Raw genomic sequence first — 27,419 nt, 5'->3', positions numbered from 1 at the left:
TCTTTATTCATAAATTATTATGGCTTCTTCATCACGAGAAACTTGTACAAATTGAAGCGGGCAACAGGTTGTCAGAGCCATTTCAGAGGAATGGCTTCTATGAGATATTTTTAAAATCTGGCGAAACGGGTATTCGAGGATAAAGACATAGCAATGCGCAGTTCTTCGCAGACGATGAAATGATTGTTGTGTACTGATGACGTTGAGTAGATACTCAAAAGGCTGACAGACTGTGAGAGCTTCCAGCAAAGGCATTAGTATTCAGAGGATTAATTTTTAATCGGTTTGTAGTATTCGTAACTGGATAGGCAACGAGAGAACTAGTAAAATAGACATTATGGACAATATAACGAAAGCTTTCAAGCAATTAAATTCGCTTTCATCAAGGGTAACTGAAGCATGCCTACATGATAAAGATAAAAGTAATAGACGAGAGACAACTAGAGAAAAACTAGATAGTAAAAGATTCCGAATAAAACAAGAGAAGCAAAATAAGTATGGTAAAAAAGATAAAACAAATATGCTATTAATCACTCTAGGCTTATTCAAAAACCCGAAAATGTTTCGGAGCTAAAAAAACCTGAAAACCTCTATTCCGAGGGAAAAAATAAAAGGGCGAAACTACAGCCTGTTAACATGTGCGGGCAAAAGTTCCTGGGGAAGCCGGGGGGCTGCAGGACGAGGAAAAAAGGACTCCACCCTCATCCGTGTCCTCCCTTCCCTGGCGATTAAGGAGAGATCGAACGCGTCAAGGGGTGGTACAACCCCCGGCAGACGTAACTCCTTTCGCCCAGCTGATCGGGGGATCCACCCTTTCAAAACGCCCTTTTCATTACTGACACACTCCAGTCGTTTATCGTTTATTACCAGCTGACAAAACTTCCCGAAACAGTTTGAACGCCGATTCAAACACGAGCTTATTTTTAGCTGTGCTTATTTATCTAATTTCGTCGAACCTTTTGACTCAGAATGTATTGATTTGAACGATTGTAATTCCATGGGGATTATGCTGTAACAGTGCCCTTTTTTTCTTTAATTAGAGAACAATAAATCATAATTCATCGCGAAATTTGATTATTTGGCCAGGTTGTAATGGTCGCTTTTCTTCTACGGTTGTTGCCCCAAAAAACTTGCTTCTGCCTAAACAGTATGCCAGGATTTATGTTGGGGTAGTTATACGCTCAATCTAGCAGCATCTGAACCACAAGTCAAAAATGTGCCAAATCCCTCTATTTATCGATATATGTTCCAGGGTACTTTAAACCTCAACTTATGCCCTATATTAAATTGCCAAGAACCGTCAAGACACTTGCTGATACGGAGAAGCAACACGTATGCCAGCAGGTGTTTCTGTTTGCTTGCAGTATTTAAACCGTGTTGATCAATGCCAATCTTTTTCCGGTGGGACAATGTCATCTTCTACGATGTTCTCTGATGGTATGAACTTCCTACAGAAGGATGAAGTTCCTATCAGAGGTGTGATAGCTTATTTTCGTGCGTTGGCAAGCGCTTCTTGGTATACCTCTTAGTATAGTGCTCCGATGGACATCATTGGTTCAGAACATCTTTCATTTTCATGGACTTCAGCTTGAAAGTTATTGAGGACATGGGCTCCTTTGATTCGATTTTTGGGAGAAATATTCACCACCCTGAACCTTCTTCCATAATTATACAAATAGATTCTTGAGAGATTCCCATTGTTTCCTACTCCCACCTAATCATCCTTATGCGATATCCCATTGTCTTGCAAAGGACCCAAAAATCCTGGGCTTTTTACGCAACTTATTTAGTTTCAGGCAATTCAGAATCATCATCAGCTGATGCTCGAGTTCAGTCTTCTAAGGTTGTTTAGCTCTTATAACATAATTATTTCTTTGGTACGTATTCTCGGTTCATGTACATAGATCTTAGATTGAAAGCATATGTGTACATGCCCATGAATTCAGGGTAATTAATTTTGCGACCCTGTACCTTGCTGTGTCAGACATTTAAATTCACAATAAATAAAAATAACTAATAATCACCTAAAAATATCCCAACTATAAATAAACATTCAACAGTATTGGAACCTATCAATCCACTTAACAGCTAACTACTATGGTCATGGACGGCACCTCACATATATAAGCTTCTCGCATTTTTCTTTGTTTCATTTCAACTTTATCTCTATCTCATTCACCATATCTCTTCTTTTAATTTTGTTTCCTACCGACCAAACAAAGGAGTGTCTTGTTGCTCGTCCCTACCATCCCACACGTGGTTTGTTAAAAATACTTCAATATTTATAGACTCACTAACAATAACCATTCACGCTAAGAAAATGATTACCTAATCTACAGTTGGCAGGGCTCACGACTGAGGTCCTGCCCCTACAACTAAATAAAAAGTCGATAGGATAGTCGTAATCCTACCGTCTTCCTTCCATTCGTGCTAATAAATACATTCATACAGTATGTAAAGAAATTCATTCATGCATTAGACTAATTTCCTTTTGACGGGCTTGTGGAGTACTCGATATTCCTCGACATCCACGTCCATTTACTCAAAACATTCACGCTAATAAATACATTCATATTGGAGAAGTCGCCGCATCTCGGTGGTATTACTACAACCTTGATAGCGGTGACCTGTCCCTCACATCACACAACAAATATATAATTACCTAAATTAATTTGGCGGGCCTGTGAGCTACTCGATATTCAGTCACAGCCACACCCAGACATACCTCATCACCCACGCTAATAAATACATTCACACTGCAACATGGAGATATGCCACGTGTGGTTGGTTATATGTATCCTTACTCATTTATCAATTTTAAGTACCTAATAAGATTATCTTTGAAGTCACTGTTATGCTTAAGAACTATTTCCAGATTAAATGGTAGGTCACACCGTTCTTAATAGTTATCGAGATAAAAAAATAATGACTAAGTCCTGAAATGGCTTTGGTTTTTGGCGATATAACAGCTGATTCGTTTTGGCTTGGTCAAACGTCAAATGCTACGTGTCAAACTGAACATAATTTATTAAAAACTCGGCCGTTTTATTTGTTTAACCAAATGAATTGCGGTTTTAATAAAAAAAAAAATTGAAAATTCAAATGTAATCAAACTTGTCCCAATTGTGCGGATTGTATGAAATGATTCACGTCACTGTACACAATAAATAAAATCAATACTCTATTACAAAACGGTGAAATTTGATTTATACAATTTTTTGTTAATATATGTTAATAATTTGATAAATAAATGTGTAGAAAACTACCAGTCGTGAAATTACTCTTCAAATATTAAACCCGTTACCAATTTTCTTTGGCGAAAATCAACTATGATTTATCAGATCAGAAACTATTTTCCTACCAAAGTCAGGAAATTGTATTACAATTTTGATTAAAAGTTGTCTCACCTCGTCCAGCAATTGTCCAAAATAATCCTTAGATATGTCGAAATCCCGTTGCCACATTATTTTTAACAAAACGCAATTAGAGAAGGGCTTGAAGATACAAAGCCAGTTATAAAGGTCTTACTGTGCACTGAGGTGGACTTAGCAACTGCTAAGCGATAAGAAATGACTTCATTTGAAATCAACATCGATTTGAATCAGTTCGATTACAGCTTACACTTTTTTAAATCGATGTTATTATTAATAAGAGCATCCTAAACAGGCAAGCAGTTATAATAATCAATTAAAAATAAAATAGACACGGGAATAATTTTGAGTACATTTTCCAACACGGACTCTACTGACTTTTAATTAGTTTTATTAGATAAATTTTAATTAGGCATTTACAATATTATAAATGATTAAAAAATCAATTTTTTGGAAGAAAACAAATGATCTGTGTTTTATTTATGTATATTTTTTATATATTGCAAATATTATCAAGTCGCATCTTATTATGGAAATTTTTATAATTGGATAATTTAAAAAGTGAAGTTATGAGATTTCTCGTTGGGGTCTGAGGGATGATGAACCTGTAGGTTGTTCGTTTCACAATCTTAAGGCTGAGTTTGTGGTCGCGCCTCGCACTGCTTATATCCCTAACCACCACTGAACCTTGCAAGAAGAAGAAACGAAGACCAAGTACAAACATTTATTTAGGAATATACTTGAGTTTCCTAAAAGTTATTTACAAAATAAATGATGAAATAAAATGTTTGGAAAAAGCAAAATCAACTTGTGCTTTATTTATTTATAGTACTATTTATATATTAAGATATATGATATACTATTTATATACAAATATAAGTCGCATCTTATTCTGAAAATTTTATAGTTGTAATAATTTAAAAAGTAAATTGTTCCTTGGGGTTTGAGGGATGATGATCCTGCAACTTATTCGTTTCGCCATCTTAAGAGTGGGTTTGTGTTCGTGCCTCGCCCTACTTATATCCTTAACCTACCACTGAACATAGCAAGAAGACGAAACGGAACCAAGAATAAACATTTATTTATGAAAATACTTGAGCTTCCTAAAAGATATTTGAAATATTAAAAACATTAAGAAAACAAAACAACTTGTGTTTTATTTAAGTACAACATTTTTTATACATTGCAAATATGAAAAAGTCTGATATTATTCTGAAAATTTTATAGTTGTAATAATTTAAAAAGTAAATNGTTTCGAGTGGAAATGACAAGATCGGAGTTGCTAGAGAGAATTGCCGTATCGTCTGCGAATGTGAATGTGGTGGTTTCGGGATGAGATGGCATGTCAGCTGTGAAAACCTGGTACAGTGTAGGGGCCAGAACGCTACCCTGAGGGACACCAGCATGGATAGGAAAATATGAAGAGAGGGAATGGCCTTCGATGACTTGGAAGAATCGGTCAGTGAGGTAACTGTGCAGTACGAGATAGTAGGTGGATGGAAGGTTGCCCTTGAGCAACAGCAAGCCCGGGTGCCAAACTCGATCAAAAGCTTGGCTTACGTCAAGAAAGGCTCCTGAGCAGTACTGTCCCATCTCAAGGGAGGATGAAATAATGTCTACCACGCGGTGACACTGCTGGACAGTTGACCAGATATGCAAACCAAACACGAATAAACTACAAATTTATAACTGATTTACCTAGACGACAACTAAAAATCTCTTGAATTTCAGGTTTGGGTACGGCCAGAGACTAATGTTCTCATATCTGCATACAAGAATAATTTAATTGTTGATATTAGCAATTTAAATAAAGCATTTTTTGGACCAATTGAATCGCAAAGAAGGTTAAGACATAGGGAATGCTTTTTTTTTATATATTGTGCCTTATGAGTGTCACAAAGTCAATAATAATTTGCAAACGGGTGATTCGGGCCAATTATAACGTTCCTAATATTTTACCATTTTGAATCTATTCTTACCCCTTCCGTAGATAATTCACGGGTTTTTTATGATTGTCCGCCTGTGTTTACTAGGCTTAATTTTTTAACGATAATAACCGACTGAATGGGAACGAATCGACAGGAATTTATCTAACAGCACCGGATATGCTGACTCTCGAGCGGCGTCTCGTACGTCTCTCGAGAAAGAAGAGAAGATCTTTCTTCACGACGACTTATTTGCCCAAATGAATAGAAAGTTTTTGTCGAGGTAACCGTGCCCAGGGAAGGACCAACGGGATTTTAAAAAGCAAAAAATGACAAACTCCTCGGCCCAAGGAATTGAGCCGCATTGTTCGGCTACTTATCTCTCCATTTAGGCGGATTATTTAAAGGTTTTATTTCCTAGACTAGCACGCCCTTAATGCTTGACTGTTAGTGTAATGCGAGAAATCGAAACGGAGAATATCTACAGCGAAGGTGGTTGATTCCAGGTAGTAGATATTCCAGCCAAAGGGTGAAAGTAAGTTTATGTGTTCGCCCATGTCTCCGTATACAAACAATATGAAACGTTCCCTACTTTCAAAGCCAATTTTATTGGAAAATCTGCAAAAAGTACGTTTCATTTTTCATTTGTTACGCTTCTCTTCACCTATGCCAAACAATGATGCCAGCATGTAAAGTTCGGGTCACTCAGAATCATATGCTTGACAATTCAATTAGGTTATCAACTGACATCAAAATAAGAGGCCTAAACCATGAATATTCAGATTTTAAGGAGTATAAAAAAAAACAAAAAACTGTAGATTGAACTAAACGTAACACTCGCTCATTGCGTCTTAAATCTGGAACATTATTAAAGACCCATTTATGTTTTAGTAGTCAATTGACCAAGTTACTTCTTTCAATTAATTCTTCTTTTTATGTAAGGTTTTGGTTGAGATAAAAAAGTCAGTGTCACGAGAGAGATTCGAACCCACGACCTTCGGCTAAATACGCCGCTGCTCTACCACTTAACATATAGTGACTTCGATCCTCTCGGCCACCAACACAACCTTCGAATTTTCCTCTTTTTGCCATTTTCAAATGTCGTGTAATCAGGATTCGTTTCTCAGCGACTTATGAACTGACCACGAGGAGCTATTTAGTGAAGTGATACTCCTTTTATTTATTAAATATTAATCCATTTATGTTTTAACGGTCAACTGACCAAGTTACTTCTTTTAATTAATTATTCTTTTTATATTGGTTTTGGTTGAGATAAAGTGGGTTCGAATCCAGTTCTTGACACTGCCTTTTTTATCTCAACCAAAAACTTACATAAAAAGAATAGTTGTTGTAGACGTTGATACTTCCACTGGGATGTTTTACCTTTATTATTTCACGATTTACACGAAAAATGTCTACTTTCTGCACAATCTTTAGAATTTCAACAATTAACCTATTATTATAATTTATGACAACCACCTAATTGGTATAAGGTAGGTTCCAAGTACCCAGGTTACAACTTATTTGAAACGAATAAAATCAGTTTTCAGTTATGAATTTAACTGTGTACATTTATTTATGGGATATGTGTTATTTAATGGAACGAAAGTATTTATTAGCGCGAATGGAGGGATTATCCATCTCTCCAAGGAATATCGAGTAGTCTGGAGTAATATGAACCAAGACTGGGGTTTGAATGTAATTTATTAGCGCGAAGGGAGGAACCTCTTTCCCAATTACCCCGAGGAATAACGACTGCTATGGGGTAGGGCGAATGCTAACTTTTATCTTGTTTCTGTTTCTAAGCGTGTTTGTTAGTTTGTTATTTTATCTACAATTGACTAGGCCCGGAAGTGCAGAGAGTTTAGTACGACAAAGACGAGAGAGAGTAGGTTACCGTCATATCATATATCATCATAACATGCTAGAGAAACAGGAAAAGAAAAGTAAAGAAAGAGAGGGCTAATAATACCCAATGTACTTTTCCGGCGATTAATTTTTTTTTTATATTATGAATTTGTTCATCGCAGGTTTATAGTTTTATCTTTGGGATGGTGTTGATCGCGGCGATAACTAGCTGATTTAGCTTCAACCTTAATCATCTCTGACTAAAGATACATGATTTAAACCAAAAATCAAAGATGGGATTATTCATTTATATTACTGTACTTTTCGTTAAAACAATTATCCATATCATAAGAGATGTATTTAAAAAAATCTTATCTATAACAAACTGCAAAAGGGGTAAAAGAAGGAAGCAGATTTATAAAGAAAACGTTAATTAACTTACTTTATTGTTAACAAAAAATGTGCAGGTGAGTTAAACGGGACAAAGCATCATCTACAAGAATAAACCGAGGAAGTAATTTAGTAGTTACACGGAACACCTTTTAAGAGGCGAACAGTACAAGGTACGTTATGATTAGTGACACTTCTAAACCTCGATAAAGGGTTTTTTAATGTTTTTGTTAGTCCAGTACAAACTAGAAGTTTACCACTACGACAAAAAGCCAAAAACGGGATTGTAATTAATTATAAGGCATAGTTCTCTGAAGTTCTGCAGCCATGAACCGTCTCTTCTTGTGGTTTGAAACCAAGTCGGCCATATCGATGAGTCGGACACCTTTCTCCATCCATTTGCTGAGTTCTATATTGACGGCTTTCGCCCTTTCCAGGAGGGCCATCTCGAGGGCTTCTAGCTTGTCGAAAGTCTCCAATTCGGCCTCCGTGGCGCACTGTGACCAGTCGAAGAGTTGGCGGAACCTGTCGACGAACGTCTGGACGAGCGTGATGCTCAGCTCTTTCCCGTCGGCGGGTCGCAAGTGGGTGAGAAGCTTGCCGAATTCGAAGTAGGACTTGCAGAGCTTGCTCAAGTTGACGACGTTGGAGTCGGCCATGAGGATGTCCCTGTAGTCGTGGCCGTAGACGAGCGGCAGACCGATGCCGACCCCGTGTTCTGACGCCAGACTGGCCGTCATCCAAAACGGCAGCTCCAAACTGGTGCCCGCCTGCAGCGTCGTGTCCTCGTAACTGGGATCCAAGACGCCCAAGTAAGGCAAGCTCCTTTGGAACGTAACCGGTACCCTCTCCTGGCTCGAGATTATGTCCGGAATGGAGAAATAGTGGTTTCTTGTACTTATATATGCCATCTTCGAAGAAATTACTTTTTATCCTACTTCAAATACCGAGAGAGCCCTCAGATTTTCGCCTCTTAGACCCAATAAGACCCTCAGCAGTGAAACTAAAACACAATGAAGAGAGGGTATAAAATAAAACTTGATAAGAAATAAAATAAAATAATAAATTAAATAAAATGAAATAAAAAGGTAAGAAAAGAAAAGAAAAATCCCTACTGGAAAGGCTTTTACATATTCCCCTTCTTCTTCTTTCGTTCTTCTATTCCTGAAATGAACCACCACTCGCAATACTCAATATTTTTAACTTTTGATAATAATGACGTTCTCGAGACTCAAATGTTAAATTCAAAAATAACAAATAATATAAAATACTTGTAAGAAGAACCGAGTTATATTGCAGGTTATGAAAAGTAAAAATACGGCTTAATTGTCAAATGGAAGGGCATTGTACTCATACAAAATGACAGATATTGCTGCATCAACTGTTAAAAAACCGACCATAAGAACAACCATCCAAATAAAATCAAATACCAATAGTTTTTGTAAGCGTTCTGGGCTTAAAGATTAGATTTTCGTATTTGTTGGCGCCAGCCATCTTATTTTAGAGATATGCTTTGTTTTGGATTAGTGTAATCCCTAATCCAACTCCTACGTTGCTAACAGTCCTAGTCCTAATCTGCTCCTACGATAAAAAGGTTCCTCATGCCTCTCTTTTCTCGTACTTTTCTCTCCCTTATTAATTAAAAAATGTTTAATCACGCGACCTCCACCCGAAATCATCTGAGATTCTGCGGCGAGGTCGGGGGAACCGGGCTCGAGCTCCCTACGCTTCATGCAGCCGTCGTCTAAGGAAGGTGATAAGTCCCTGATAAATCTCTCCTTTATTTTTTATTAACTTTTCATTACCATGTTTTTTCTTTCCACGACATTGGCAGTAACAGTATTTATTCCATCTAGTCTGTCCGCGCTGTTTTTGTGTCAGTAGCTTTCGGCATTTTGCAATCTTCGGGGGTGATATTTATGTGTTCATGAGTTTCTTCGCTTTCCACGTGTTGCGTTTGTACATTTCTAAGTTTCATTTCTCGTCCTTTTTCTGTTTTCTTTTAAAAAAAACCTTTCTAGAATGCTAAGGGTTCGCCGTGATTTTGTGCGATCTTATTTGATGTTTTGTTTATGTCTTTTACTTCCTACCAGTCTGGACAAATCTATTTCCGGTGTTTTGTTCTGTTTCTGTCCTCCTTTTGAATATCAATTTGCTAATTGTTGTGCCGTAGTAGTTTACCTTTTTTTGTGTGGTGTTACTTTTTAAAATATTTCCAACAATTTGAAATAGTGTAAATACTGAATAAATAACCGGTAAATACCAATCGATACGAATAACCTGCAGGGATGACGGTATGATAAGCGGAAGCTGAATCTAGAAGGCATGTGACAAAGCTCAGCTTCCGTCCGGACAAATTAGCGATTAACAATGATAAAAATGGTCCCGCATTTGTATTTAAAAAAATAGAGAAAAAACTTTTTTCCCTTTACGATTTCCGTCGTGGTTAGTGAACCGGCCGAGCCTGTAATCGTGACCCATATAAACCGCTCGATGAGGGTACGAGGGGGCTCTGATACACCGCCCCTATCACACACAGCCTGTAATCCATTCATTTTCAATGACGGAAAATACTACTGGGCTCATCACATGGAGACAGAATAGAACTGGATCAACAAAAATGACTCATGTAACTACAATATACCTACTTGACACAATACATTACAAATCCGGGGGTTCATTACTTACACTGGGCACGAAGCGTATTTTTTCACTCCTGAGGCTCCAGTTTCTTAACGATGATTTATTACACCCAGATTGGTGTAAACAAATGAGAAACCATCAATCAAGACTGCATTTTAGCCGTCAAATTGTTATCGCCTTAATAAGAGAAATCACCTCTATCATTATCGTGTATATATCTATCACTATGTGCTGTGTGTGTGTGTGTGTGTGTGTGTGTGTGTGTGTGTGTGTGTGTGTGTGTGTGTGTGTGTGTGTGTGTGTGTGTGTGTTTATAAAAAAGTGGGGAAAGTTTATACTATTTCAATAAACTAATTCGACATATACAGCAAGCCATCGCACGGCTTCAACCCACTCACATAAACACAAAATGGCAGTTGTCAAACACGATCTACAAAGAATATAAAACAGCACACAACAGCAACAGTACAGGTAAATTAAATTAAAGAATTACAGAAAAATTCCTGCCATACAGGAGATTAACATCCAACTACCCGTTACATCGTGTACGAGGGGTGACACCGCTTTACAACATTTTTTTCATACCATTCTCAATAAAAATACCATGGGCTCGAGATTCGAACGCAGAACCGTGGAAATGAAAGTAGGACTTCCTAACAAACAAAATAAAGAAAACAAAACAATACGATAAATGGACCTCAAACACATAAAGAAAAAACAAGCTTATTTACTACATTAATATAAAGCCGATAGAAAAGACAACAAACACCATATGAAAACATCCGAGGCGAAATATCGATAAGTTGACCCCCTAGACAAAAGGGTTTAATAAAAAACTCGAGCATAAAAGAAATAAAATACGGATAGAAAGATCATTTAGGGACAATGACGGAAAATCAAATTATGCAACTCACCACGAACCTTCAACAATACAGAAAGGTTGAAAATAGCCACACGACGTAGAAAAAGGGCATGGAAACCTTGAAATATGCAAAGACAAGACGTACGAGAAAAAACTCATGACACAATTGAACTACATAAACAATTTACGCCATGATGTAAACATTACAACTGAAGATTGGGAAATGCCGAAAAGAATCTGACCAAATCATTTATAGGCGGACCTATTATCATTTAAGACAATTATTATTGTGGAATAAGTCTGACGTTTTCGATGTTTTCTTGTACAGTCGTTATTCTAAGTATGTTTTAATTAATAACAACATTAAATTCAAAGGAGGGAAAATTTAAAAAGGTGGGGTTGAGATGGGAAGTTAGTGTCTGAGTGGATCGAGGTCACGATAGCTCAAATAGTAGAGCAGCGGCGTATCTAGCCGAAGATCGTGGGTTCGAATCCCGCTCGTAACGGTGACTTTTTTATCTCAACTAAAAACCTTAAATAATTGAAAGTGATTAATAACAACGAACATTTACTCCATTAAAATCAGGACAAAATAAAATTGACAAACACAAAAATCGGAAAAATCTAAACTTATTCCATAAGAATCAATGACGAAATTTTGTGCACGCATTGAAGGGACACGACTGACCAAATATCACACAGAACAACCAGTTAAGATGGCAAAATGTTCGGAAAGCAGACGGCAAATCAGCCAGGTCGTAAAAGACCAAACTACACCTTCATCACCCGTCAGGGCTCGAAAAATCTCACAATTCCGTTTATTAATTACATATTCATTCTTAATAAGTCGATGATCAAGAAATATTGCTTCCTAATGACTAATAATCTCGTATTTAACTTAAGGGCTAACGTAATGAAGTCAAATCGATTATTAAACTTTGCAAACAATTTTTTAAGTAGAACGTTACTGAACCATAATTCACAATCATACATGCGATAATAATATTGTCTTTCATAATAGTAACACGTTTAATCGTAATGGCTGAATCATACCGTGCGTCTCCATGTTGTCGAAGGCCGGCCATGCTTCCGGTCACGAATTAAACATGCACCTATAAATGCAGGATCGTAAAGAAAAATCATGATTATTATGATTTATGAGAGAAGACCGTTACGAAGCTTTTAGCTATATCGGTAAAACACAATATCGGGATTTAAAAATAAGAACCTGGAAAAGTTTCCGGTTGTCAAATTAACTAGTACAAGGCCGTCCAGTCAAATTTCGTTTAATCGACAATTTTTTTTTAAATGGAGGTGAAGTTCAAAGAGAAAAAAATAACATCCTCTGATAAGGATTAACAATCTCAAGAGCGGGTTAAACCAAAACTTTCCCTTTTGCAGTGAGATTCACGACAACGCCGTTTTTTAATTCCGCATTTTTAATTTAATTTCCCTTACAAAATTTAACCCCAATCTCGTTCATTACAGTGCAAATTAATCTAATCGTGCAAAGTTTTTTAAAACCTCTCGAAACTTTAGGTCCTTTGAGATTCTGGAATAAATTACCCCTAACAAATTTTCGTCGATGTTGTTCTACAATTTTTAGCCTTTGCAGCTTTAGGAAAAAAATTATTTCTGAGACTGTCTTGAAAATTCAGAATTAACCTAAAAAGCGGAACAGGTAAATATAACAATATTTTCAATTTATAAGTTCAAGGTTTATTCACTGAACCGCGTTTCATTAGAAAATGGGACGATTCGTACAATTTAAATGAAGAATGAATCACTCAGAATATAGTTGTTATACGTATATTACAACATTGGCACAGCAGCCAGCAACTCACCCGAGGACCCACTTGAGAAACCAGACAACGATGTGATGGATGAAGCGGCTAGGTCTCAACGACAATGTAGGTTAAAAAAAATGGAGGGATTTCGGGATGTAATAATAAACAGTGCTTGAGCAATAGGGTTAGGATGTATCAAAAGGTTGTAAGTGCAATAAACAAAAATTACGTTATTTACAGTTATATACATATAGACACAATATTGTATGCACATTTACCATCCAATGAAAGTGGCCGTAATTGGTCATTATGGCGTGATGTCAAAAGTAGTCCTTAGAGTGACCAAAGTGACAAAATCAGATGGTCGCGAGGCCACCTGCGCTTCAGTCTTCTATGAGGGTTCGAAGGAAGGGTTGAGGGTAGAGCTGGACAGGTTGCGAAATAACGGGTTGTCGTGAGTGGATATTTTGGAGCGAAATTTATTGTAGCGGGCCGAGGCCAGGTTTGATACGTAGGGTATGTTGAGATCGGAGTGGATAGTATGACTGGTGACATAAAATGGAGCATCAACTATTGTGTTAAGGAATTTGGATTGTAGGGATTGAATTTTGTTAAGACCGGAACGCTTGGCTTTCCCTTATAGTTCAAGTCTGTAGGTCATTGGGGCGCTAAGTCCGTAGGTTCAAATTGGGGCATAAGGGAAGTGTATGATTTTTTGTTAATGCCAGTTTAGATCATTTGTCTAGTAGTCACTTCAGCATTTTATATCTAAGGCCTTAGGATTTTATATCTAAGGAAGCAATTATTACGTAGTAATGTGGTTTGCGAATTTGAATGGTTTGGCGGAACCCCACAGTTCCGCTCCGTACGTACAGAGTAGACGAGGTAAACGTTTTTTTCAGCGATCATAAATTTTGATTTTCTCAGTAGTTAAAGTCTATTATCCTGTTAGAGTAGCAAGAACCTAGGTTGAGTAGGCATCTGTATTTCCTAGTTGCTGGGAGCTTGGGTAGGATGTGAGCTAAAAGGCAGAATTGCGGTATAGTCTGCGCCTGGTAAACAGAATAGGACCAGGAATGCTCCTTGTTGAACGCCGACTTGTATGTCTGAGTATTCTTTGCCGAACCTCACTCTGAAGCACGGTCAATTAAATATTCTAGGTAATCATTAATGCTAGACCTACGGATAGCATAGGCGTACCAATCCGGTAGTCGTTGCTTTCTATAATCGGAGAATCGGTGTCAACAACCCTTTAACCATGCTGATTATAAAGCAATCATATTTAAATTTAGGATGGGATTCAACGTTTCACAAGCAGTTTTTCTGGAATGTCAAACATATAAAAAGGAGGCCGTTAGGTCTGTGGGGGAAAAGTGGTTAGGACGTCTGTGGGATTTAGGGTTGAAAGTGACGACGAAATAAATAAACCAATGGTGTTAAGAGACGTATCAATATAGCAAGGGCATTTCTAGGGTTCTATGACGTTCTAGAGAGTAAAGTCTCTGAAAAAGGATTCTATGATATTTATAGGCAATAAGGAGTGGGTACATAGTTGAGCCTTCTGAGGTAGGTTTTTTCTGCAGTCATAACAGATCTCTGTCGTGCAGTCTTTGTAGACGTTCAAGTTATCTTAAGCTCTTGCCTCTTAGGTCTGTATGGGGAACCAACGTCTGCTGTCTAATTATAGTCGTACGTACATAACCTTCAGCTGCTGTCAGTGGCACTTTGTTGTTTATGAACAGGGAAGAAGTCAGTTTTATTTGCTATTTATTTTATTTTTATGTATTGTAGTTTAAAAAAACAACTATATTGAACAATAGTAAAATCATATCCCGGGAATTTTCTTCTGAGGGGATCCTATGGAGTTCTAGAGAACGTCTTAATTTACGCCGAGCCCCTCACACAAATGGTTTTAATAAACTAAATCAAAATGGGTAGAAATGTCAAAAATTTACAACGAAAATAAATAGATTCCACACGGTGCCTTCTATTCTTCATAATATAGAAATGGCTCGTTTAAATACTTGAGCCAGGCCATGACCTAAAACGCTATCGTCTCGAAACGTCCTCGGACAGACTGCTTTTCTCCTGTTAACATCATCTCACGTACTTTCATAAACTTTAATGAAATTGAATTCATTCCGGACTTTTATAACTCCTTTAGGGAGAATATTTTTAAGTTGTTGAAATGGTTCTTGAATAAATTTCCCCCCCAAACTTTCCACAGCTTTTTAGACAGCGACACTGAAGTCAAGACGGTTCTGTAAATTATAAAGAAAAGTGTGGACTGGCCTGAGCGTAAATATATTAGCTAAATTGAATTTTGGGTTACACGGATTAAACCAGGTTAGTTAAATTTGAATGATCAAATGGTTTGTGGATCAGGACGGAGAAGACATACCCCCTCCAATATCGATTCAGCCGCACGTGTACTGTATATCAACGCTTTTGCACGATCTGGTGATATCAAGGAAGCTACAAATCCTTAAATGTGCAAAAGATTGACTGACGCAGGGTGCCGAAATGTTAAATTCTTGTCAGCGTTTCGCCAGCATAGTCACATGAAGGAATATATTTTCTGGAAGGTTTATAGTGTGTCTTACCTTATCTCGATGAGTTTTCAAAAGAAGTATCTTTTTTTCATTCTGGGAAAATTATATAAAATGTGTGGGTGCTATTTGCTAAGAGCTAATTAAATCGGTCAATATCTTAGAAAATCTTTTCGGATGTAAAAAAATCTTGTTTTGAATGGAAACAGTGTATTAGGAACTTGAAAGGCATCGGTGTAGTATGTCGTCAGTCCATGACTATCCCGTGATCGAGATCCTCCAACGCGAATTAAATTGTAACGTGTTTCCATTTTCGATTTTTGTTTCTAGAGTTTCCAAAGTGTTTGAATCACACACTTCGATGTGCATACTAAGAAGGGTATAAAAAGTAAAGTAGACTTAACGTCCAACATTGGGCATGGGTGTCGAAGACGAGGGGTCAGAACCACTTCACAATAATAATTTTTCAAATTTAATCTCAAATAAAATTTTAAATGCTATGCAGGGATTCGAACCCAGCGAGGCAAATAGTTGGGCTTAATTAAGGGTATAATTAGATGATTGTGACGTTTTTGTAGAACATTGGACATAAAACTTTTGGTACTATTAAAATTGTACATTAAAAATAACTTTATATCTTAAATCTTCGATTTGATTTCAGCAGTTATAAAAACTTCAGAGACACCTGGAATTATTCAGGTCCTTCTTCGAGGAAATCAACACAAGATAATCATGCGCCGATGGATCCTATTCTATTTTCTTGGCTCAGTTCATCTTTTTTTTTTTTTTTAACCTATATAACTGCTTCTATGTTGTAACAATATTGCCTGTTTTCACTACTCTTAAAACGCTCAATTTTGTTTCCTTGATCTCATTTTTTATTTCAGCAGTTGTGAAAACCTCTGAGACCCATGGAATATTTCAGGTCCTTCTTGGAGGATCACGAGCTGCTTTCAAGCCATTGTGAGCTTATGGATCCAAATTTCTCTTCAGATTTTATATAAAACTGCTTCTATAGGCAGCAATAGTGCCTTTTTTTCGATTTAAGTCTTAAAACCGCTCAATTTTGTTGCCTCGCATCTACTATGTTTAATTCAGCAGTACTGAAACTTCAGAGACATTTGTTATACTATCAGATTTACTTACTATTGTTTGAAGATTAGCAGCTAGCAACAAATGAACAACAGCTAATTTTTTCTCTGATTTGATATGAAATCTCTCTGGGCAACATAAGTGTCTTTCACAACGACATTAGGATTGCTAATTTTTCATTTTTGTAGTGGAATCCTCTAGGATACCTGGAAATTTTATTCTATCTATCAAGATATCAAGACTAATTGTTCCAATTTTATTTTCTTGGCTCATTTCCCCCTAGTTTAATTTAAAACCAGTTCTCTTGGAAAAATCGGCAATTTATATCACAATAATGTCCTAAAATCGCTGAACTTTGTCACCTCGATCTATCTATAATTTGAGCAGCAGTGAAAACCTCTGAGGCACGTGGATCGTTTCTGATTCTCGTACGAAAATGAATGCAGCTATCATGAAATGCACGTGTTGCAGCCGATTTTATTTTCTTGGTTCATTTCTAATTATTTTTGATATAACACCTCTCTGGGCGTCACTGACTTTTTCACAATAATGTCTTAAATTCAGTTCTGAGTCACCTGGAATTTTTCTGCTCTTCGTTCGAGAATCAACAGCTAATTGTCAGATTACCCAACTATGTTTTCTTGGCTCTATTCACCCAAAGAGAAGAAAAGGGCATAATTTAAATCATTCTATCCGAAACATATAATGAATCTAATATAATCTAAACAGAATCTACTCTGAATTCCAAAAGGTCCGTCTGTATTTCTTTATTGTTTTTGCAAGAATCATAAACATGTATATACATGTCGTACAGGTGCTGCAACGAATTGTGGACACAAAAATCCTGGCAAAATTAATCTAAATATCTCTACTCTTTAGCAAAATCTCCGGTAAATTTGACGATTATTATTCATAAAAATTACATTTGGACCAATTAAGATGTTCATTTAGAAATCGTACTAATTTTTAAATTAAACTTGTGAGAAGTTATAGTTGGAAAATTTTCTTTTATTTATTTTTATTTTTTTATTTACAATCCAAACAAGTCAGGTACCCAAGCATAGGACAGTCAAGCATCTTTGTTAATGACGTATCAAAAAATACACTTTGGAATATCGCATTCATTAATAAAAATAATAAAGTTAAAGTATTAAAATGAAACTTAGTTTTTCTGATTAAAATAGGTAATAATATTTTTGAAAGGGCGTCTTTACTCACCCCTGCATAATATGAATATCTTCCTCAGGCTATGACGTGACGCTCGTGGTTGCGCATAAAGGTAATATGCCCGGCTTTGAGGATTTGTCGATCGTACGCAACAAGAAAGCGTTGGCGGATTAATTATCTTGTCTGCGGCAACACTTTCCGAACCGACTGATAATAAATCATTATGTTATTGAGTAGATTTAACACGTGCACAGGCTTAATGGTGCGTGGGGAAACCTTTGGATCCTTCCACCCTGTACGATACCGTAAGATCGTTAAAAGTATGATGTGCTCAATGGTTTTTGAATGGGTACAAAATGGAAAAGAGTTTATTTTAGTGAAAAAACGACAGAAATCAAAATTGCATTATCTAAGGAGATAGGCAATATTTGCAGTTACTTAAGCTATAGGGGTGGGTGACAGTCGATAGATGAACACTATCGATAGGCCGATACTATCGGTTAAAAATATCGATACTATTTTTCGATAGAAGCTTCCCATTTTCCATAGGTAGATTACCTACCCACCTACCTACCTATTCAATAAAGAATTTCAAGAAATTGAATTTAATTACCTATTACTTGTTACTTTCAGAATTAGGTAATTTTTTTTGCGAGGGTATTTCAACTACGAGGTTATATGAACCCTCGAGGTGCCGAGGTTTTTTTTTTTTTTTTTTTTTAAAGCCCATTTGTAAATATGTCGGGTTCGAATGCAGGGCCGCTGGATTCGAACCCGGGATCTTTACCGTACAGTGATGAGCGCCGTGTCAACGCCTAAAATCTTGCGGCTACCGACGCCCCCGATTAGGTACATTATAAGACTGTAAATATGAAAAACGGATTTATTGGAATTTCAAAGAAGTAGTTAGAGCGAACAAACCAAGAAACAAAAAATTACATATTTTAGAGTCTAAAGACTATGCCGAAATAGTTCAAGTGTGCTCCTTGAGCCACAACTTACATGTATTTGTATAATTTAAACTCTGTTTATAAATCCCAGGCCCTGAAGATGATCTCAACAAAGATCGAAACGTTGGCAGGATCAATAAAATGTTTTTCTAGACCTACATCACACCAGACAGCGTCTCACGATCTCTAAATAATAATTAATTAACGGTCACTAAGTACTACACACTATACAAAATTTTCAAAGAATGTACAAGAAGACCTACCAATTCCTTTCCTCTTGTTCATTTATAAAAAAGAGAGAAGGTAAATAAGAGGAAGAGCTAGAAAGATAACTACCTCAGTAATCCGAGAGCTTCAAATCTTGCGGGAAAATAAAAATGCTATCGATAGCGGCTATCGACAGTCATGACCTAGCTTGATATCGATAGTAAATATCGACTACAGTCCATCCCTATTACGCTAGGACTAACTCAACCGGAACTGCTACTATTTTTGGAGGTTGTATAGGAAATTTTAGTATATCATGGTCACTTGATCAAAATATCTATATGTATTGCCCTAGAACAGTCAACAGTTTTTCAGTCTGCTAGTTCACAACGTAATATAATACAGTGTAACTAGAGAGTTCGGTGCCGTATGAATCATACAGTCCTGGAATAAGTGGAAATACTGACACGAACAACACATTTAGTAACGATAATCCCGTTCGCAATACCGCTCGCCCGTTTCTCCTATCAAGACGATGACGTTCAGAAAGGCCGGGTAATGGATATCAACCCAATACATTCAGGAAAGAGAGTTCAACTCACGCCAGTTGTAATTCACACGCGTCACTTATTTTTTTGCAAGAGAATATAATATCGAAAGAGAATAATATCGAACGAAAACTAATATACGAACACACGCCCTTAGTAAATCTTGGCAACGAAAATAATCCAAACAGTTTCAAAAAAGTATTGCAAATACACCAATCCATTAAAATTAAGAGACATTACAAGGGTTAATACAAAAGCATGAAGCTATTAAGCTAGTAAGCACATGTGCAAGAAGCTAAGCTCCAACCTTATATGTGCCATCTGCTCTTTAGCCACCTAATACTAAACCTACAATCAACAAATTAAGTTAAGCAATTATAGTTTATACGCAATACTCGAGTAAACCATACACATTTTAGTTTTAAATGTCTGTAAAACATTTCTGAGAAATTAAGTATGGATTGTTGACCATGGAATGTACATTCACGCAAACTGTGCTAATTATATTAAGTCGAGAAGTTACGAGACTAATTCGACACTACGTGGTGTTTGTAAAACTATGTTAAACGTATAAACTCTTTTAACTGTAGCTATAGTTTTTTGGACAAAAAAAATTATTTTCTTTTTAGCATTGTTCTCTTATTATTAAACTAACTGGTGTCCTAGGGGATCGAAGTCACAATAGCTCAAGCGGTTAGAGGAGCGGCGTATTGTGAGCGGGGGTTCGAATCCCGCTCGTGACACTGACTTTTTTTATCTCAACCAATACCTTTCATAAATATTAATTAATTGAAAAATATTATTTTTTCACTTTCCGATACATTTATCCAAAACTCTTCATCAAATTGAAACAATTCTTGTTTTCATACTTTAGAAAAATAATTGACAAAACGACGTAGCTATCAATTTAAAAATTAAAAAAATCCAGAAAGGGGGCGTCGGTGGCCGCAAGGTTTAGTCTTTGACACGGCGCTCATCACTGTAAGGTAAAGGTCCCGGGTTCGAATCCAGCGGCCCTGCATTCGAACCAGACGTACTTACAAATGGGCTTTTTTTTTCAAAAACACCGGCACCCTGAGGGTTTATATGACCTCTGCTGTTGCGAACCCTCGTAAAAAAAAAAATCCAGGAGCGGAGAAATAAATACTTTTTTGTATAAAAAAGTGTAACGTTGTGTCACAAATTAATGTAGTTGCCAAAAATTAACGTTTCATTTTTTTAAATCCAAGCTTATAGTATTCGTACTATACTAGGAAAAAGAAAATAAATAAAATATTAGTAGGGACCAGTGAAATAGAATTTGAAGGATAATTTATCACCATAAAATGGCAATCTTTTGACCTCTCTTTGAATGATTAAATCGTCTTAAAATAAATAAATAACATATTACTTCACAGACCAAATAGATTTTGGATGAAATGGTACTAAATAATGGAAACGTTTGAGGCCTCTTTGGACGACTAATGGTCTAGATAATTTACTTTAAAAAAAGCTGGGAAATAAATTCTTTGTATCAAAAAGGTGTAACATTTTGTCACAAATTAACGGTACTACATGAAGGAGTAGTCAAAAAAACCGAATAGACATAATACGTTTCTTAATCAAACTAATGACTGTAATAGTTTTATATTTAACGTTGGAAATACCACCAGGCTAAACGTTAATTTAAAAACAAAAAATCAGCTTGATTGTTAAGCAGAAAATTTTAATGACATCATACAAGTGCAGTTTGGAATAAGACGAAATACTGTAGTATTAAAAGAATATCTATGCCGTATCCAAAAAACATTAACGATTTGATTCATGAAAAAAGAAAAGTTAGGAGACGATAGCAACAATTAAGAGACCCTGATGATAAAACAGTTTTAAACAAAAAATGAAAATTGAAAAATTATAGTTGAAAAAAATAAAGAAGAAACTCTTAGAAATGATATGGGAAACATCACCAGACCCTAAAACCGACTATTCATTATTGAAAGCTTCTCCAAAATTACAGAAACCTATCATCCAAATTCCACCTCATAGAAAAAAAGACGGACGGAAAAGACAAGACAATGCTAACATTTGGAATTCATTTGGAAGGTACGTATAAACCAAATGACATGCGCAAATCGGATCTTAGACAACCCTTCGAGGGAAAAAAACAGAATATGTTATTAAAAATTTTACACCGAAGGAAATAGTCAAATAAAAACCAATCTAAATTCTAGGCAAGCTTCAGGATTCGACCTTCGAACTTTGAAAAAAAAAACTTCCCAATTTTAAAATTGATGAATTTATTTAACGCAGCGATAAGACTTACGTATGTCTGTAAAGTTGCTGAGGTCACCATTTTAGTGAAACCAGATAAACCCCTTCAAGAAGTATCATCCAACCGCCCCATCTGATTCCTTCCAGTTATCTCAAAATTATTCGGAAAAAAAATTCCCACACAGATTTTGCTTAACAGATTTTAGATTTTGCTAAACCCTTCATTGAAAAAGAACAGTTTGGTTTCAGAGATAAGCACTCAATCATAGATCAGATATGTAGAATCACTGTTATAGAGAAAGCTCTAAAAGATAAAAATAAATGTTCAGCTTTATTCGAGACGTATGAAGGCTTTCATGAGGTTTGGCATAAAGGTATAATAATACATAACCTAAAAAATATTACCTGAACAATAAGCTGAACTTTTGACCTCCTAGCTTTCAGAAAGTCTATTCCAAGTTAAACAACAACACTAATACTTTGAGTTGTTTTAAAAAGTCTGGCGTACCACAAGGTAGCATAGCATCCTAAGCCTCGTGCTATACTTGCTGTTACAAGTGACCAACCAATGATGGAAAACATAACCGACGCAGTATTTGCCGATGACACGACTGCCCTCTCAGTCGAAAAATGTACGCATGCATCCGTGGACGGATACTGGACAGGTCATAATAAACGACCGGAAATCCGTACATGTAAATTTCACAAATAGAAAATTAGTAGCAAACCAAAAGTCTTCAATGGTAAAGTTCCAAGGAAGTAATAAATGAAATAATTAAAATATTAGTTGTAATAGACCATATAGAATTTGGAAGAAATGGTACTAAAAAATGGCAAACTTTGGACATCTCTTTAAACGATTAAATGGTTTTGATAATTTACTTAATAAATTATTTTGTTAAAAAAAAGTTTAATATTTTGTCACAAATGAACGGTACTACATGAAGGGATAATCAAAAAACCGAATAGACATCGGTCTTCGGTAAAGTTCCTTCCCACATGCAGTAAAATATTTAGGCATGAATATATGTAAAAAATTAAATTGGAAAGCACCTTCGTAAAGAATAAGAAAGAGCCTGACCCAAATACCGCCAACTTCATTGATTTCTGGGAAGGAATTCCCGGGTATCAATACAATATAAAATGATTTATTGCCCTTTGCCATTTGAGTTAGTTCTGCTGTAAAGTTAGCAGGTGAACTCAACTAGACAAACTGTGACACTAATGAGGAGATTAAACTGTATGTATTAGTAAATTAGCCATTGTAAAATTAATAGTCTCATTTGACCAGTTTTAATAAATAAAGGTATTAATAAAAAAATAACGTTGTAAAAATGAAAAAGAAAACTATAAAAGATTGGTTATAATAGACGACCAAATAGATTTTTGAAAACATGGTACCGAAAATGGCAATCTGTGGGAGTCTCTTTGACCAACTAAATGGCTTTGAAAATTTCCTAAAAACAACATCCAGAAGCGGAAAAATACATTTTTTTTTGTCAAAAAGGTGTAAAATTTTGTCGCAATTTGATGTGTCGCCCAAAATTAACGATTCACTATTTAAACAAAAACCTACCGACAAATTTGTACTACACTAGGAAAAACAGAGCCACAAAAGAATAATAATACACCAAACAAACAGCAAACTTTTGGCCTAAGCTAAATGGCCTTGAAAATTTGCTAAAAAAAAATATCCAAGAGGAAAAACTACATTTTTTAACTACAAAAATATGTAAAAATTTGTCACAAATTAATGTTGTTACTAGGAAAAATAAAACCATAAATGAATGGTTTTAATAGACCAAATGGATTTTAGACCAAAACAATAGATGAAGTTTGATCGTCTTAGATCATACTAAAACATTAGAAACATCGAAATGAAACGCGAGATTAGGCGGACCAGATTGACTGTAGGATTTAACTACAACTTATAGTTAAACCCTTTCATAAAACACAAAGGCAAAGTTATCAAAGTTATCAAGGGTGTATAGAAACCCATGATAGGTTTTTTATACCTTTCTTAATTAACAATTTAAATTAATTTTTGTTTAGTAATTTAAGTTCATTCAACAGTTTTTCTAAGGTTCAGTGTATTTTGAATGGTGTGATATGAAAAGAAAATATTTTGTCAACGGCTTAAGGAAGTTTTGGGGTAAGTTAGAAGTCGAGAAAAGTTGCCGTCGAAAATCAAATGGCCGTCATCGGCCCTTTTCCATTTTTTCTTTAATCCGAAACCGTCAGAATTAATGAGTTTTTGAAATTTTGCCCAGGCGTTGAGGATTCCAAGTGGACGGGGTATAATTAAAAGTGTCTAATGCGTTATTGGGAGGCGAGAGGGAGGTGGAGGTGGAGGAGGTGGTTGAGGAGAGTACGACGGATCCGTTGGAGCGGAGGGTGCGAAAGAGGGAAAGGCGGAGGCCGCAGAGCGAGAAGAGAGGGTGGGAGGGTGAGAGAGGGAGAGTGAGAGAGGCATATGTTCCATTGAGGGAGAGGGATCAATATTTGAGTGCCACGCCCCACCCCACCACGGCACACCACACCCCAAACCCAGCCGCCTCCGCCCAAAATCTCGCCAAAGGCTATTTTCAACTCTTATCACTAACTTCCATTAAAATACGGTGATTTTAATTTATCCAATTTCATTCTCGTCTTACCTTTTTTTTGGTTGACGTAAAAAAAATTTGATTACAAACACCGGGGTAGAAACTGGATCACAACGCGGAAGTTTTGAAAAATGACCTGCAAACCTTTTTGATAAAAATTATTTGAATATCCAGGTTTTGCCTTAAGAGTGCGGAAAAGGCAATCAAAAACCAACACCACCAAGTTTTTCTCTACTTCAGTGTTGAACAAAAACGTATTATCGTGAAGCTCTTCTTCGTACTTGATCATTGCTTATGAAGATAAGAAGATCAATGTACAAAATAAATATACATAAGTATTAAATGTGTAGAAAAAATATTGGCAATAAAGATTAAATAAATATAAAGATTAAATATATTTGTACTTGTGATGATGCAACGTGTGTGTTGGCTGACCGGTCGATCTTTAAGGATGCTTCGCGGTACTTCATCAACCCCGCGTCTCGTTTCGAGCTAAGATCGGTTTAACGGAACATTCGATTTTTTTTTTTTTAATCACTTTTAAGAATATTGAGTAAAAAGTAAAGTAATTCAGAATACTTTTTTCCACATTATTCTCACATAAAATTCCAAACAGTGTGCAGGATTCGAACCGAGGACGGCAGTTAAGTTAATACGAGTCGGATACAGTCAAGGGTATTTATGAGGGTTGACTTTTTTAGGGCCAGTCAATTTAAATCCTCTAGGCTAAAAGAGCATCAGTGTATTTTTTTCACAGTATCTTAAAATCGCTAGATTTGGTTGGTTCGATTTATCATTTTTTAATATGAGCCGTTGTGAAAAGCTTTAAGACAAAGGGAATTTTTATGGTGCTTGTTCTAAGATCATCAGCAATTATCACGAAACCACGGGCTACTGGAAGAACAACTTTTCTTCTTAAAAAGTCCTAAAACAGCCCAATTTTGTCACATCGATCTATCATTTTAAATTTAGCTAATGTGAAAAAGTCTGAAACAACTGGAATTTTTGTCGTGCCTGTTTTAATGGCTATTGTGGTGTTTGTTCACGAAATCTTAGGTTGATGAATCCAACGACTATTATGGTGTTTGTTTTTGGATAAACACCACCTACAAGAATCATAGGCTCATGAATCCAACTTTTTTCTAGGCACATTGCGAGTCTGAGGATTCTAACCAGAACCAACAACGTGGCATATACATATACGAGTCGGACCAATCTAAGAGTATAATTCGTTTGTTGTGACTACTTTAGGGTTGATTCCACTTAAAACTCCTGAGACATCTATTATAGTGGTGCTTGTTCTACATTCAACAGTACCTATAAAGAAATCACGACTTGATCCAAATTTACTTTCTTGGCTCATTTCCCCTTAGATTTGACCTAAAACCGGCTCTCTGGGCAAGGTCAGTAATTTCTGTCACAATAGTGACTTAAAATCGCTACCATTTTCGAAGAACAAAAGGAGATATCAATAAATCTTGACTGATGGATCCAACTTTATTTATCCTTAGAATTTTTTAAAACTAACATTAGTCACTGAATATCTTATTCTCGATCTATCATTTTTAATTTAAGCAATTGAGAGGACACTTCTGAGACACATTCATGGTACCTGTTCTACTGCTTTATATCCGTAGCTTATTTATCCGTAGAATTATTTTTAAAACGAACATTTATGCCTTTTTCACAATAATATCTTAAAATCGGTGACCAATCAAAAAATTACTGGCAAATTTCCTTCTATTAGTGATTCTGCTATGAAGTACTGCAATGTTGAACTCAAATATCCTGTTAACCAATGTTTAGTAAATAATAACTAATGTTTCCGTTCACTTGATCTTCGGTCATAATGATAAGAAGAACTAGTTACGACAAACAAAATACATAGAAGTATCAAATGTGGAGGTGGAAGATTTCCAATAAAAATATTTTAACAAGAATATTTGCGGGATACATCAGACAATTTAATTAAAAATTAATAATTAAACAATTACACAATTAAAACAATATTGGATGTGCTGGAGTACCAGATAGAAACGAAAAAAATTATAAATTATACTCTTAAGAATTCCTTCTGTGGTCTTCTATGACCCAGAGGTGTGTTTGAGTAAGTGCCTCACCCTGTTTATACCCCAGATAGCGAAACTCAAAAACGCGTTCAAGTATTGATTAAAAAGACTTTAGTTTTATTAAAAATTTATATGGTATTTATAACAAAGTTTAAAGTAGCATGTACATGCAATGCTCGTTATAAAAGTTATATTGGTCGTTATTTTTATAAAACTAATTGTTAAAATGTTGGTAAATCTCATCTAATTAAATTGTCTATTCAAATATTGATTATGATGATGATGAGTGGTTTAATCCAACAAACCTGTATTTATTGTTCTGATACAATGATATACAATGGGCTCCAACTGCTGTTAGCTGTTTTCAATAGGAAAATTCAAGGTAATCGTAAAAGCTTATAAATTTTGAATGGACTTTAGCCGACTTCCGGGGTCAACATTATTCATTCTTCCAGTCGTACAGGGTTCAACAGCGGTTTTAGCGGGAAGTAGAGGACAATAGGTTGACAGGAGGGATGAGGCATGTAATCATGACCTGTAATGCTTAGATTCACTACTTTTATATTTGTCGTTTTTCTTGCTAATCTGCCTACCATACTTCGCAATAATTCTCTAAGGAATTTGTAATTTTTTGTGAAATGAGTCTGTCCGACGTCAAGTACGACTAGGTTATCTGCATGTGCTGCCTGATCACTACGTCTATTTTGACACCACCTGGTCGATAAAGAATAATGAGAACAGTATTGAGCTTAAAAGACCTCCTTGCTTGAAGCCCATGGTGGTTTTCAGTGGTTTTGTAAGGCCCTTCTGGCACCAGACAGACGCTGAAGTCTCCATATTTAACCTTTTTAGAATATTGAACATTTTAGTACAAACAAACTAACCCCAAGTGGCCATTCTTCCAAATCTTCCTGAACTGCCTCCTTTGACCTCACAGTCATTGAATGCATCGAAACTGTGGTTCACCTACGTGAATCTATTCTACGATTTCCTCTGCAAACGTTAATGGGAGTTTTGAAGAGAGTTTTAAACGAAAACTACCCTAAACTTTATAGTAAATTATTGTTCCTTATCTGTCTATAAATAGATCGTGTACATTGCTGATAAAACATGGGGTCAATTTAGGCGACTGGTTTGTTGTTTATGTCGATGAGCTCG

At 36.0% G+C, this 27,419-nt stretch overlaps 1 protein-coding gene across 7 annotated transcripts in view; it reads right to left on the bottom strand.

The window, feature by feature from the left end:
* Positions 1 to 27,419, bottom strand: part of LOC106662146 (protein alan shepard) — a 189,673-nt gene that overhangs the window by 141,764 nt on the left and 20,490 nt on the right. The gene's annotated exons all lie outside the window — the stretch shown is intronic.

Source organism: Cimex lectularius, unplaced genomic scaffold, assembly GCF_000648675.2.
Source record: "Cimex lectularius strain Harlan isolate CLEC.00 unplaced genomic scaffold, Clec_2.1 scaffold3, whole genome shotgun sequence".
NCBI classification, from domain to species: Eukaryota; Metazoa; Arthropoda; class Insecta; order Hemiptera; family Cimicidae; genus Cimex; species Cimex lectularius.
The sequence above is the reverse complement of the archived record's forward strand: the minus strand, read 5'-3'. Positions and strand labels throughout refer to the sequence as shown.